A 14,222-nucleotide genomic window follows, 5' to 3' on the forward strand; every position below is an offset into this window, starting at 1 on the left:
TAGGTCATCTTAGGCCACTGCATAACATGGTGTTTTTAAGAGGGTTGTTATTTTTGGTGCACCAACTTCAGACAGAAGGGGCTTTCTGTCAGGAGTCCTGAGGTGTCTGTCGCCAGTCTCAAGACTAGAATTCCTGCCTGGGGCAGATGAGGAGGGGAAACAGGATGCTGAAATGGAGCAGTTGAGATATGGGGACAGAAGCTGGATGAGGCAGGTAGGTACCTCCTAGTCCAAGGATTTAACTGCCTCAACTGGTGTCAAGGTGGGTGATGGGAGCAGTAACTCAAAAGGTGTTAGTGAAGTTATGAGATACAGTGGTACCTCAGGTTAAGTACTTAATTCGTTCTGGAGGTCCGTTCTTAACCTGAAACTATTCTTAACATGAGGTACCACTTTAGCTAATGGGGCCTCCCGCTGCTGCCGTGCGATTTCTGTTCTCATCCTGAAGCAAAGTTCTTAACCTGAGGTAATATTTCTGGGTTAGCAGAGTCTGTAACCTGAAGCATCTGTAACCCAAGGTACCACTGTATAATGAGTTGGGGTGGGGAAAATGTTTAAAATAACCTGTGTTAAAAAGCCTGAAGCCTTCCTTTTTTGAATTCTAGCAGAAAAGACTATTTAAAGGTAGCAGAAAAGACTATTTATGTATGTGACCATGGCTACACGGATATTACTAGCCCAGAGATGGAGAGAGGATAAAATTCCTACCAGAGAAGAATGGCAGATGAAGTTAATGGACTATGCTGAAATGGCTAAAATGACCGGAAGAGTCAGAAATCAGGAAGACGAAACTTTTAACAAGGAATGGGGAAATTTTTTAACTTATCTTCAAGACCATTGTAAACAGTTAAAATCGTTAGTAGGATTGGAATATCACTTGTAGTTTAAGGTTGAATTCTGGACACAATGGAAGAGGTAAATGGTTATCATAAAAGATGTGGGAGGAATTGATTAATAATAGGACCCACATAAGGGAGGATGGAAGTCCAGGAGATTCCTTGGAATCTTGTTTTTATGATTTATGTTTGATATATCACTGCAAAATTTTAAGCAGAAAAACCAAATAGTAATTTTTTTTAAAAAAGGTGTCAGTGAAGTTTATTCAAGTCAACAAAACAGCCCAGGCCTAGAGAGCCCAGCAACAATTCCCAGTAGATCTTGCCCCAATGAGGCAGTTGTGAGGACTAAAGGTCCCAGCCTTCCCATGGCTCTCTTAAACCCCTGGGTCCTTCCCAAGCAATTTTAGACTCTGACGCCTTGTCTGTCTCTGCTCTGCCCTCTTCATACCTCTGTGTGTCCTAGGAGATCGGAGTGGAGTGGAGCTGGTGACAACAGGAGGGAGAGGCCCCCTGGCTTCTTCAACAGCCTGCCTCATCTCTGCCTTCCTCCACACACAGCTCTTACTTCACCCTCTGTTCTCTCCTCTTCCTTCAGCTGATCCTCAAGCATTATGAGCTGGAAACCATAAGGAGACCATGGGAGGTGGGGCAGGTGTGTGTGTGTTGTGAATTTCACCTGTTGATTGGAACCAGCCAACATTCTGACTGCAAGCTTCTATATTTTTTTTTTCCTTTCGAAGCTATCAAAAGCCAGTCACCATAAAGACAGATTTTAAGGTGTTGTGGCAAGCACTGCCACCTACTGCTTGTCAATCACACTAGTAAATATTAACACTAAAGCAAAGACACACACACACCTCTCTACCTTTGCAAAAACCTGTTGGGGAATTTCAATGAAAATGGAAGTCGAAATTACCAGTGTTCACTTTCTAGTCCCACGTCTTGGACGGAAATCAATCCAGTGAATTCAATTGGTATTCACTGTTGTTGCTTTCCATCTGCAAAAGAGACATAATCAATGGCATCTGTGCTCCTTTCCATTGAACAAATGGGGTGAAACGACAGCATTCACATAACTTGCATAAATTATTCAAGCTACGTAATTTTGCTGTGGAGGACAATGAGAATAATAACATCGTTTTTGGTGGAAGGTGAACTGCAATTGAACAGACACAATGCTGCATGTGACAAACTCTGGGAGGAAAAACAATCGATACCTTCCTACATCCCTTTGTCCCATGTGAAGTTGACAGAAGGAAATACACGAATGTACATTCATAACCCATAATCACTGCACTTGTCCCAATGTTTCAAACTAGCACAGAACTCTTATCAAACAGACTCTCTCTGTACAGTGTAGGGGGAAAGCGAGAGGCCGCTTTTTGTTATCGAATTTTTACTGGGAAAGTTTGTACCTAGCTAGCTGATTCTGAATCTAGTCAAGAGTCATTAGCTCAGCACTACGCATGCATCATGGATTGTTGTAGTCAAACAAAACATAACAAAAGAATGAGTGCTCAGCAATTCCAGTAGAAACCTTTTGCAAACTGCACCTCTGGGTGAGCCTTGAGTTCCATGAGGAGTTTGTATAAGTGCTTGTATAAGTCACCTTGCAATGGTAATCATCATTGCTACATTAATTCATTAAAAAAAATCCATTTCCTGGGAAATAGACCACCCTCCTGAAATTACTCGCCCCTCACCTTCATTCTTCCTTTCTAATTGAGTAAATCATCAGGAGAATTAATTCACAGCTTGGAGGAGATAGATCATTTCTCATCCAGGGCACACAGCTGACATGGTCTGTCAACACGATGGGATTGCCATGCATCAGTTTATGGTGCCCTCATGTCTTTGCAATCAATCTGAATGTCAGGTACTAATTTATAAAGTGTTTTACAGAGGCAAGGAATTAAATGATGTTCTTTGTCAGTAGTGATATTATTGGTTAAATCCGGGTTGGGGAGTGGGGGACTCAAAGGAGGTGAAGGAAGGGAAGGAAGAACCATGTTTTAGTTAAGGTAGAAATGAGGCTATTGCATAGGGATGATTTCTCAAGGTTGGGGGATAGAAGACTGTGGAAGTCTGCACAAGAGACAAAACAATGGACCTAGGCTGCAATACTAGACCCATTAACCTGGAAGTAAGTCCTATTGAACTCAATGGGATGAGACTTCTGGGTAGACATTGAGTTTATGTGTTAATTTCCAACATCTTTGTAACAACTAGGACTGTGCACCAGATTCAGCTGAATTGGCACTATTCCTGAAGATCAAGGCTTTGTCTAAGTCAAATGGAGACAGCCCTGAATCACTGTGGGTTGGGCAAGCTAAACCTACTGCATTTGGGGGGTTTTCCTGCTTATTCCATACCCTCCAACATTCTGCTGATAAAAATTGGGACACGTGTTTTTTGGCGCTGTGCTCTCATGTGAGCCAGCTGAATCACACAAGTGTGTGGCTCCATTACAAACAACAGCAGTGGCTGTAAGCAACAGCTCATCCTCCCTGAGCTCAGCAGCGCTGGCATTGGAGAGAGTAAACAGGACATTTGGGGATCAAATCAGAAGCTGGGATGGCTTCTGTAATTCCAGAATGCCCAGGGAAAACTGGGACACTTGAAGGGTATGTTATTCTACTGTGTGGGGCCCTGATAATTTTGCCCCAAATACATGGCTTGATGGTCCCACTGATTACACATATTATTCAATGAATTTTACTGTAGTCCTAGACAACTGATGGCCCATTGTCCTAAAGTATATAAATGCTGAGTTAGTTTTATGAGGCTGATTTATCCCACACTGATAACATTTGATTTTAAACTGTAAAGATTGCCTCTTTTGCAAGACATTGTTCACGTTTCTGCAAATTCACACCCCTCTCCCCAATGCTCTAGAAGTTGCACTGATGGTGAGCTTTATTTTGGTACCACATCGGCTTCCCAGGGGAAGGACTATTAAAATGAACCCACTCCAGTCTGTCATTATGACCCTTCTGTTTATTAAGAGAGGAAAATGAGAACTTCCTGGAAACGAAGGTTGCTCCAAGCTGGCACCTGTGTTTGTGGTAATTTAGAGACAGCAACAAAAATAACTGAGAAAGGTCAAGAAGATGTAATGACGCAGGATGACGCAGGGCTACATTCTGAACCATAGCTGTTTCACAAATGCATCCTATTTTCAAGCTAGGGTAATGACCCCAACTCCTCCATGGAAGAGGAATCCATTGGCTTGTACCAGGGGTGGAATTGAGGGTGAATATGGAAAGAGACCCCTTCATGGATCACTGCCTTGTTGTGGCGAAGGGGCTTGAATAACTCAGAGAAGCTATGAGCTATGCCGCGCAGGGCCACCCAACACGGACAGGTCATAGCCAAGAGTTTAGACTAAACGTGTGTTAGAATTACTGCTCCATGATTGCAGTCATGGGATTGAATCTCCCAGGACATTCTATACAAGATCTCAAAGTAGCTGTTTTACTACAAAGGAATTTCAGAAATAGACTGGAAAGAGAAGCTGCTGAATTGCAACTTATCACCAAACTTAAAACCATGGAGATACCTGGTCTGAACAAAGACATTGGATTCTTATCTCATTATACATGACAAAGCCATTTTTCACCTTCTCACCCCTTGCTTTTTCCTGTAAGACCTATTGCAGTCGTTAAGAGTCGTCAACAGGCTCATCACAGCTATCTGCCAATCACCCATTCCCACCATCCTTCTGAGTAATACCCCTCCCCACCTTCTCACTATATAGAAGGGTCTGGAAACTTCTGTTTCAGTGTATCTGAAGAAGTGTGCATGCACACGAAAGCTCATACCAAGAACTAACTTAGTTGGTCTTTAAGGTGCTACTTGAAGGAAATTTTTTTGTTTTGACTATGGCAGACCAACACAGCTACCTATCTGTAACTGGAGTCATGGGATTGTTGTCTTTCACATGACAGTATATGTTTTGACTCCACAGAGTGGGAAGTGATGGAGACAGGATGTTTGTGTTACTGCGTTCTGTGAAGTGGGACTATTGTCCTTTGTTCTTTTTCTCTTTGCTGTCTGATGCTAGAGAGAGAGGGAGCCATGTTGCCGTACTCTGCGTGTGTTTATATGTAAATAAAGTAGATTAGCCAAAATGCTGAGTTGCTGAGGTCTGTCATGCACGATGCGCAAACTCTGTGGATCCCTAAGTGTGCCGATGTCTGTTGGCATTGGTCGCTGTGATGTTCGGGATGAAGAAAGCTTTTGAAGCTCCCGAACAATTGACCAAGAGGGAGACAACATACCAGTCGGGCATGTATCTCTACCAGGGTCCTACTCAAGTGTAGGCTGAGCGCCTGACAACGTGATCCACCTGGAAAAGGAACTGGCAAACCACTCCAGTATTTTGCCAAGAAAACTCCATGGACATAAAAAAGGAGAAGCTTTGAGAAGAAAGTGAGAGTTTCCAAGGCATACTGTGGTTCATGGGGTCACAGAGAGTTGAAATTGACTAAGACGACTAAACAACAACAACGGAAAGAGAGATCCACCCCCTGACTGATTGTCAAAGCCAGCTCTGCCATTAGGCAGACTGAGGCAGTTGCCTCAGGCTGCAGAAACCCCCTTGGTGGCAGCCCCATAGACACCACGCGCCTGCCACGCCACCTCTGCCGCAGGCACAGAAGCAGTCCCGGGATCAGCATCCTTGTCAACCGAAATCACCTCAGGAACAGTGCAAGATCTCACCTGAAGTTTGTGCCAATGCCAGCATCACTTCTCTGATAGCAACAGAGTTGGGAGGGCAGGTGGAGAAGTGGCGCTGGTGGCAGCAGGTATAGTGGCACAGGTGGCAGGGCAAGATGGTACTTCCCGTTTTGCTACCCTGCTGTTTTTAAGTAAGAAGGCGGGCAGGTGGGGCCTGGTTGAGGTTGGTGAGTTGAGTTGATGCTAACTGACCTATCTCTGTTGCCAAATCCATTTAGCCATCAGCATATCCTGAAATTCTAAAGACACAGAAAGAAACACAACCTCCTACATAGTCCCGCCTGCCCGCTCTGCTGCCATTCAGTGATCTATGTTCCCTTTTGTATATTTTGATCTCTGGAAGTAGAATATTTTCAAGGGCGGGGGAGAGAATTGTGCTTAGATGGCCAAAATAAATCTCATTGTGTTTACAACAGAGGATTGACCAAGAAGAGTTTATTAAATCTACAAAGGGTTTGATGTATATCAAGCTGTTACATAAAGTCAATACTTTGGAGAGAACCAGACAATAAATACCCTACGCGGAGCCATATTTCTATCACAGAAAAGGCAATCATATAAAGATTAGAGCACCCATTTCAATATGGAATGGTGGTCAGCTGTTAGAAGAGGCTGGTTCTTATATTTTCCGCTGAGTGATGGTGAGAGTCGTGAGATAAGAGAAAGCAACATTTTGTTCTTGCCTAGTAACACCACCAAATCGAAAGCAGGTTATAGAGATTAACACCAACACTGACTTCTTAAAAACGAACAGCAATGGTATGGGTTATACCCAACAACTAACACGGTGTACATGATTTTAGCCTTTTCAATATATTATCTTGCACATTGTTACAATATATTAAAAACATGTGAAACTAGCTTGTTTGTTCCGCATCTACATTGCAAGAATCGGATCCCTGTCTGCAGCCTGCTGCAAAAGCACACTTGTTCTCTTAGAAGTGATTTTCCATGCTGGACGCAGGGGAGAAATTTGGCTCTTTTCACATCTCTCCATCCCCCAGTGTACCAGAGCAAGGGCAAATGGCTGTTGCTGGACATCTGCACTGTTCTCTTGTAAAAGGCCCCCAGTTCCTCTTCCTCTCATTGCTCCATCTGCTTCGACTGTCTCTTCAGTCTTTCTCTCATTGGTCTCCCCACCCCCCATGAACTCAGGCCATGGGGTGCCTATGATTTGAGGGCTACCATAAATGTGGTTTGATTTGGTCGAATCTGTTTAAAAGCAGGGTTGTGCTGCTGTTGTTTCTGAAGACACAATGAAAGCAGTTCACAGTCAGTCCTGACACAATTCTTTTCACAGGTACTTAAAGTTATCAGCGCTCTCAGAAACCTCATTCCACTTGAATGAAATTCTTTGCCTGTGGTTATTTACGCCCAAGCTCACACACTGAGCTTTCATTGTGACACATTGTGTGTGGTTTTCATTGTTAACCTCTCTATATTTGATGGAAGGAAAGAAAGAGAAAGGAGGAAAGAAGGAACAGCTTTCCCATTCACTCATCCTCTGCTGTGTTTGGAGAGCAGCTTTGCTCACCCCGGCAATCTTTTTGCCCCCGATGTTCTCCAGCGTGGCTTTTAAAAACAATAACCCACTTTGTGTAGCAAAGCCGCCAATTACTCTTGGAGATTTGCTTAGCAGATACTGCAATCACCACATGCGTACCTGAAATCCGGCCTGCTGAGTTGCCATTTTTACAGTTACCTGCTTATTGATATCAATCAGCCTTCGCTGTGCAAAATATTAACACAGGAAGCGGAGGGAATACAAAGGCTGACCTGCAGTGTGAGGCAAAGGAGAAGAAGCTTGCGAGAATGGTGAGGGACACAGTTGAGGATTTGCCATAAACACAGCCTATGTAATCACAGGTTTCTAGAGGAAATGGATAGAGAGTTCCTGTTTCTCCTTCTCACATAATGCTGGGACTCAAGGTCACCCAGCAACTACCAAGGGAAGTAATAGTACCACTCTATTCTGCCTTGGTTGGGCTCCCACATGGAGTCCTGGGTCCAGTTCTGGGCACCATAGATTAAGAAGGGTATTGACAAGATGGAATGTGTGCAAAAAAGGGGGCGACCAATGTGATCAAACCAAGCTCTGTTAGGAAAAGTTTAGTGAGTTGGGCATGATTAGCCTGGAAAAGAGAAGGCTGGGAGGAGATATGACGGCCATCTTTGAATATCTGAAGGGCTGTCGCATGGAAGATGGAGCAAGCTCGTTTTTTCTTTGCTCCAGAGGGTAGGACAGGAACCAATGGATTCAAATTACATGAAGTAATATTCCAACTAAGCATTATGGAGAACTTTCTGACGGAGCTGTTTGACAGTGGAAAGGACGACCTGAGAAGGTGGTGGACTCTCCTTCGTTGGAGGTTTTTAAAGGTTGGATTCTTTAGCTGTGATTCCTGCACTGCAGATGGTTGGACTAGATGACCCTTGTGATCCCTTCAAACTCTACAATGTTATGATTCTATAACAGCCAGTAGTATAGTAGAGGTGGCTCCATTAGGGAAAATGAGCCACTGCCCCACCAAGCTCCTTCTCCCATCAGTCACCTATCTGACTTCTTACTTACATCCTGCCAGTTGGTACTGGCTGTTGGCTTCCTCCTCCTTAGTCTCAGTGTTGTTCCTATAGAATTGATTTGCTTTGCCTGTCATTGGCTCCACCCACTGCTGGATTACTGCAATACATTATATGTGGGGCTGGGACCGAGCAACAGGAGCTCACCCCGTTGTGCGGATTCAAACCGCCAACCTTCTGATTGGCAAGCCCAAGAGGCTCAGTGGTTTAGACCACAGCACCACCCGTGTCCCTTGATATATAGTCCTGGTGAATACATCCATCTTGGTTGCAGTGTTTGGTTAGCCCAAAGAGGAAATACAATGGTACCTCGGGTTAAGAACTTAATTCGTTCTGGAGGTCCGTTCTTAACCTGAAACTGTTCTTAACCCGAGGTACCACTTTAGCTAATGGGGCCTCCAGCTGCCGCCACGCTGCCACTGCACAATTTCTGTTCTCATCCTGAAGCAAAGTTATTAACCCAAGGTACTATTTCTGGGTTAGCAGAGTCTGCAACCTGAAGCGTCTGTAACCCAAGGTACCAGTGTAATTAATTAGTGTGTTGATTTTACTCCTATTCCTCTGTTCTTTGAGCATGCAGCATTTTCTGCGGGTCATCAGTGGAGTTGATGGGAACATCAGAAAATGTGGTGCATGTCTAAATCAGAATCTAAATGTCTGTCTATCTGTTTATATCTATATCTATATCATCTATATCTATATCTATATCATCTATATCTATATCTATATCATCTATATCTATATCTATATCATCTATATCTATACCATCTATATCTATATCATCTATATCTATCATCTATCTATCATCTATCTATCATCCATCTATCTATCTATCTATCTATCATCTATCATCTATCTATCTATCTATCATCATCATATCTATCTATCTATCTATCTATATCTATCTATATCTATCTATCTCTATCTATCTATCTATCTATCTATCTATCTATCTATCTAATCTATCTATCATCTATCTATCATCTATCTAATAAATGTTCATAAATGTACCAACCAAGCACGTACATAGATATGTGGACCACATGTCTGGAGCAGCATATCATCTATCTATCATCTATCTATCTATCATCTATCTATCTATCGTCTGTCTATCTCATCCTTTCTGCAACCCACCTGGCAGCTGAGAAGTCCCTTGGGTTTGTCAAAATCTGCACACAAAACAAGAGCTATAAGACGATGAACAGAGAGGAGGGAGAAGCATAAAGATTTTGCTGAGTGATTATTCTAATGGAACACTGAATCAGGAATAGCACACTCAGTAAGGGAACACTGTATTTTATTTGTCTCCTGGGCGATGCTCTTGCAATACAAACTTTAATTAGATCAATAAGATCTCTGGGGAAATTTGGAAGAGGGGGGAAATCTTTATTTTGTGATGAGATTTCTGCAAGGTGAAACTTTTTCTTTTTCATGAAATGTGTATGGTCATGAGAGTGGAGGGGGAAACCATCCCTGGATTAAAGTACAGGCAGCTCTGTTCTGAATTGACCTCGCTACAACTTTGTAAGGCTGGTTAAATCAAGTTGGGTTCTATCCAGATTGCTACTCAGAGGAGACCCATTGACATTAACAAACCAAAGTCAATCCTCTCCATTACCTTCAATAGGTATACTCTGAGTAGGACTAGCACTGCCTATAACCCTATGTTACTAGTGTGCACCTGCTTGTGTACTGTAAGTGTTCACTTATAAGTCTACCCTGCCCCATTTCCAGATTAATCCAATCAGAAAATAATGAATAAAATGCATATTTTAATGAATTTTCTCCTGAGATATGCATTGATAAATTCTTTTAGAAATGCATTTAAAAAAAAAAAACCACCAGTTTTTACTGAAGGTAATGGGGCCCTGTATATGTCCAGCTGTCCTTTGTCAACAACAAATTGTCACTGTTTTTTGTGTTGAATATATGCTATGGACCTAAGGGACATGGGTGGCGCTGTGGTCTAAACCACTGAGCCTAGGGCTTGCCGATCAGAAGGTCAGCGGTTCGAATCCCCTCGACAGGATCTAATGGATCTAATAGGTATCTAAAGCCATAATGGGATCGAAATAAATAAATTATGTATTACATGAAATCAGTCAATAGGCATAAGACTCATACCCTTAGTCTATGCTGCCTGATCATCAGTCTACAAGCACTCTTTAATATTGGATAACAGGTACAACAGCTTGACCGACATTCAACTGTTCTGAACTGCAGTCTGATGCAACCAGTCCATGCAGAATGTAGGCACCCTATATATAGAAATGAGCAAACCAGTGATATTTTAGGGAGCAGGCTAGCGGGCAGGGCCCATGACTTATATCATAGGAGCCTACACAACACAAAACACTGTTGCTGTATGTAGGGGGGCGTTATTTGTTTTTATCTTATATTTTGGAAATGTACATCCAGGGTTTTTCCCACTTTAAATTTTTTTGGGGCCCCCAAGAGATTGGGGCCCTAAGCTATAGCTTATTTGTCTTATACGTAAATCCAGCACTGCCTCGTCCCTATAGTTGGGTCTGAGTATGGTTTCTTCTTCTTCTTCTTCTTCTTCTTCTTCTTCTTCTTCTTCTTCTTCTTCTTCTTCTTCTTCTGCAACTGGCTGGCAGACATGAATTTTTTCACCTATTCCAAAGCCACTTGACAGTGGTGTGCAGGGAAAGAAAGAGTCAGATGCAGGTGGTGAATAGCCTGAGGTCCTTTCAGGTGACTAGCAATCCCTGGGATTTGCACACAGGCTGCTGTAACCTTTTGGGTGGGGTGATGGACCCCGGGGGTTCACTTCCGCTACTTGCTTGGAGTTGTGTGACCCAAAGGGTGTGTGGATCAGGCAGACTTCCATCCTTACCTAAATGATCATGGCAGGGGGAAAGAATTGGGCTTAAAATCAACTCTCACACCTTCAAGGGTAGAATCACCCAATCAACAAGTAGCTTGCTAGACTTTGGGGATATTTCCTTACATGGTTTTCATCCCCCCCCCCCAAATGTAGTTGCATAAGTTATTGTTTAATAAATTAGCCCTAGATAATAAATTAGCGCAGCCTGACCCCCTCCTCTGGCAACCTGCACAGGATTTTGCTTGATGGTTGCCATTAATTTGATTTTAATTAATTTTATAATGAATGTTTTTACAATGTTGAAGTATTTTGACTGTTGTTAGCCGCCCTGAGCCCAGCTTCGGCTGGGGAGGGCGGGATATAAATAAAAATTATTATTATTATTATTATTATTATTATTATTATTATTATTATTATTAGATTAAGGTTACCAGACGCCCCCGTTTCCCAGGTACAGTCCCCGGATTTACAAATCAGTCCCCATACAAAATCCATTGAAGTTGAAAAGTGTCCACGAATTCATTGAAAAATTCTGGTAACCTTACCCTAAATTACCCCATACTTCGTGTCTTGCCTTATTATTTCAGACTCCTAATACAAAGTTTCTCCCTCCGTTTTAAGCACATATTTTATTTCTAATTTTTTCCCAAGTCCAAAAACACTGTTTATAACTACCAGGAGGTGGTATGCAATCTACAGTATCAAAACGCAAGTGCTTTTGACAGAAATAAAGGTAAAGGTAAAGGTACCCCTGCCCGTACGGGCCAGTCGTGTCCGACTCTAGGGTTGTGCGCCCATCTCACTCAAGAGGCCGGGGGCCAGCGCTGTCCGGAGACACTTCCAGGTCACGTGGCCAGCGTGACATCGCTGCTCTGGCGAGCCAGAGCCGCACACGGAAACGCAATTTACCTTCCCGCTAGTAAGCAGTCCCTATTTATCTACTTGCACCCAGGAGTGCTTTCGAACTGCTAGGTTGGCAGGCGCTGGGACCGAGCAGCGGGAGCGCACCCCGCCGCGGGGATTCGAACCGCCGACCTTTCGATCAGCAAGCCCTAGGCGCTGAGGCTTTTACCCACAGCGCCACCCGCGTCCCTATTTTGACAGAAATACTGATTATTTATTGCCCATTGACTTTGGAAATTGACCCACTCATCAGCCAGAGATATTTCCACCAGGAACTGTGTGTTACAGGAAAGTGGGTGCCGTGTGCTCAGTTATTAGCATGCTAAAATAAAGCAAGACCAGACTTCATGAAGGTTGCCTTCCTCTCTTTGACCTCTGCGTATGTGTATGGGCTTAGGCAATTTTCCCATTAATGCCGCCTGCCAAATTGGCTGGTGCCAATCTGCCAGCATATGTGGACTCAATTTCTTCCCATGCCAAGCAATGGCAAGTCTAACTGGCGACAGAAGGAAGATTAATAGTTCTTTATACAACAGTGTTTTTGCATCCCCTTCAAACAGAGACTGTAAGGGGAATAGTAAGCCAGTGTGGTATAGTGGTTAGAGCAGGGTTTCCCAAACTTGGGTCTCCAGCTGTTTCTGGACTACAACTCCCATCACCCCTAGCTAGCAGGACCAGTGGTCAGGGATGATGGGAATTGTAGTTTGGCTTCTTAGGGCTCCTGCAGATCATAAAATCATAGAATCGTAGAGTTGGAAGGGACCATTATGGTCCTTTAGTCTACCCCCTTTTGCCCAACATGGGGCTTGAACCCATGGCCCTGAGATTAAGAGCCTCTTGCTCTAACCAGCTGAGCTATCCCAGCTTCCCTGTGTATCCAGCATTCTTCCTGATTTGCTTGCACAAAGCTTATACAGAGGTTGGACTGTGTCTAGTTTATATTGAGCTTTCATTCTGATTTGTTTGTGGGGTGACTATATGTCAGTGAACATTTATCCTGATTTGCTTTTGGGGTATTTATACTTCTTGCCATTCATCATTTATCCATCCATCCCACACTTTTCAATGGACTTATCTGCCACTTCCCAAAATGATTTGGAAACTTGCAGACTTAACATACAGAATAAGAGAACAAGAAGAACATACGTTTAGAGAAGGATGGAAAATGTTTATTGAATATATGGGGGGGGGGAATTGTGTATATTTGAAAACGGCAGCATTAAGATAAATTCAACAATGAAAATACATTTTGATGGATGTAATAATGGAAGACTGAATGGTTTAGTTGCAGGAATTTATGGTATGCAAAATGAACCATGGAAAGAGAAGAAGGGAAGTCGTTGATATTTTAAGGTTATTTAAATGAATATTTAAAAATGCAAAACAGAATTTTTAAAAAAAAACCAAACAAAATGATTTGGCTACTTTTTTTAGTTAATCTGTTGCAGTATGGCAACTTTGATCAACTTTAATTGTGCAAACCTGAAGTGTGCAATCGAATCCCTCCTGCAAACAGTGGCAGTCTGGAGGTCCTCTCCTTGCTTCTTCAGCACATATGACTTCTGAACTGATCCTGCACAGACTCACAAGGCTTAATCACTCTGGCGGGGTGACTCATTCTCAGTTGCTTTAAATAGCAGCCCTGCCCTTTCCACAGAAATATGCCAATAGCAAGTTATCTACCTAACTCAGGTTGGGAGCCAGGGAGGAAACACTTTTTCTTTTAAATCCATTTAGCAACATGAGGAGAAATAGGCTTATGGTATTTTTAGCAACACGAGAAGTATGTATAAAATTGTTCAGAGCCTGTGTGTCATTTCAGGACAGGGTTTTAGGGCAGGCGATTCTGAAATGTGTGTCAGGGATTGCTGACCACTGCCCCGTGTGGTGTGATGTATAACTGCAGCCTCTCAGGGAAGAACTTTATGGACCTGGCCTGACTCTGCCTGCTGAGGCTGACCATTGGCTCCTCCTGGGCATCAAAGACTATAAAAGACTATCTACTGCAGCTGAGCCTTCCTTCAGCAACAACACCTACCTGAGTTCTAGTGTGTCTGGTCTAGTTTCTCAGTCCTGCCTTGTTCTTTGGCTCTGCTCCCTAGTTTGCCTTCTGATCCCAATTGTTCGATGGTCCTGGCCAGTTCTGTGACCTGCCTCATGGTGTCCTGCTCTCGCTGGGCTCCTGAGTGAACAGGGGACTTCCCGACAACAACATCAGTGTGGGCAGCAACCAAAGCAGTATCCAGGGCAGGTCCAAGTGAGCAGAGATCACAACCAGGGTCAGGTGATGTTGCAGGACTGTGCTGGCCAGT

General features: G+C 43.3%; 1 long non-coding RNA gene across 1 annotated transcript in view; it reads right to left on the reverse strand.

The window, feature by feature from the left end:
- LOC309358037 overlaps positions 1-13,454 on the reverse strand; it is a 53,035-nt gene extending 39,581 nt beyond the window's left edge. The window contains exon 1 of the long non-coding RNA XR_014163295.1: positions 13,393-13,454. This is a non-coding gene — a long non-coding RNA (uncharacterized lncRNA). The remainder of the gene's footprint in view (positions 1-13,392) is intronic.
- Positions 13,455-14,222: the final 768 nt, after the last annotated feature.

Source organism: Podarcis melisellensis, assembly GCF_964234715.1.
Source record: "Podarcis melisellensis genome assembly, chromosome: 15".
Taxonomy (NCBI): domain Eukaryota; kingdom Metazoa; phylum Chordata; class Lepidosauria; order Squamata; family Lacertidae; genus Podarcis; species Podarcis melisellensis.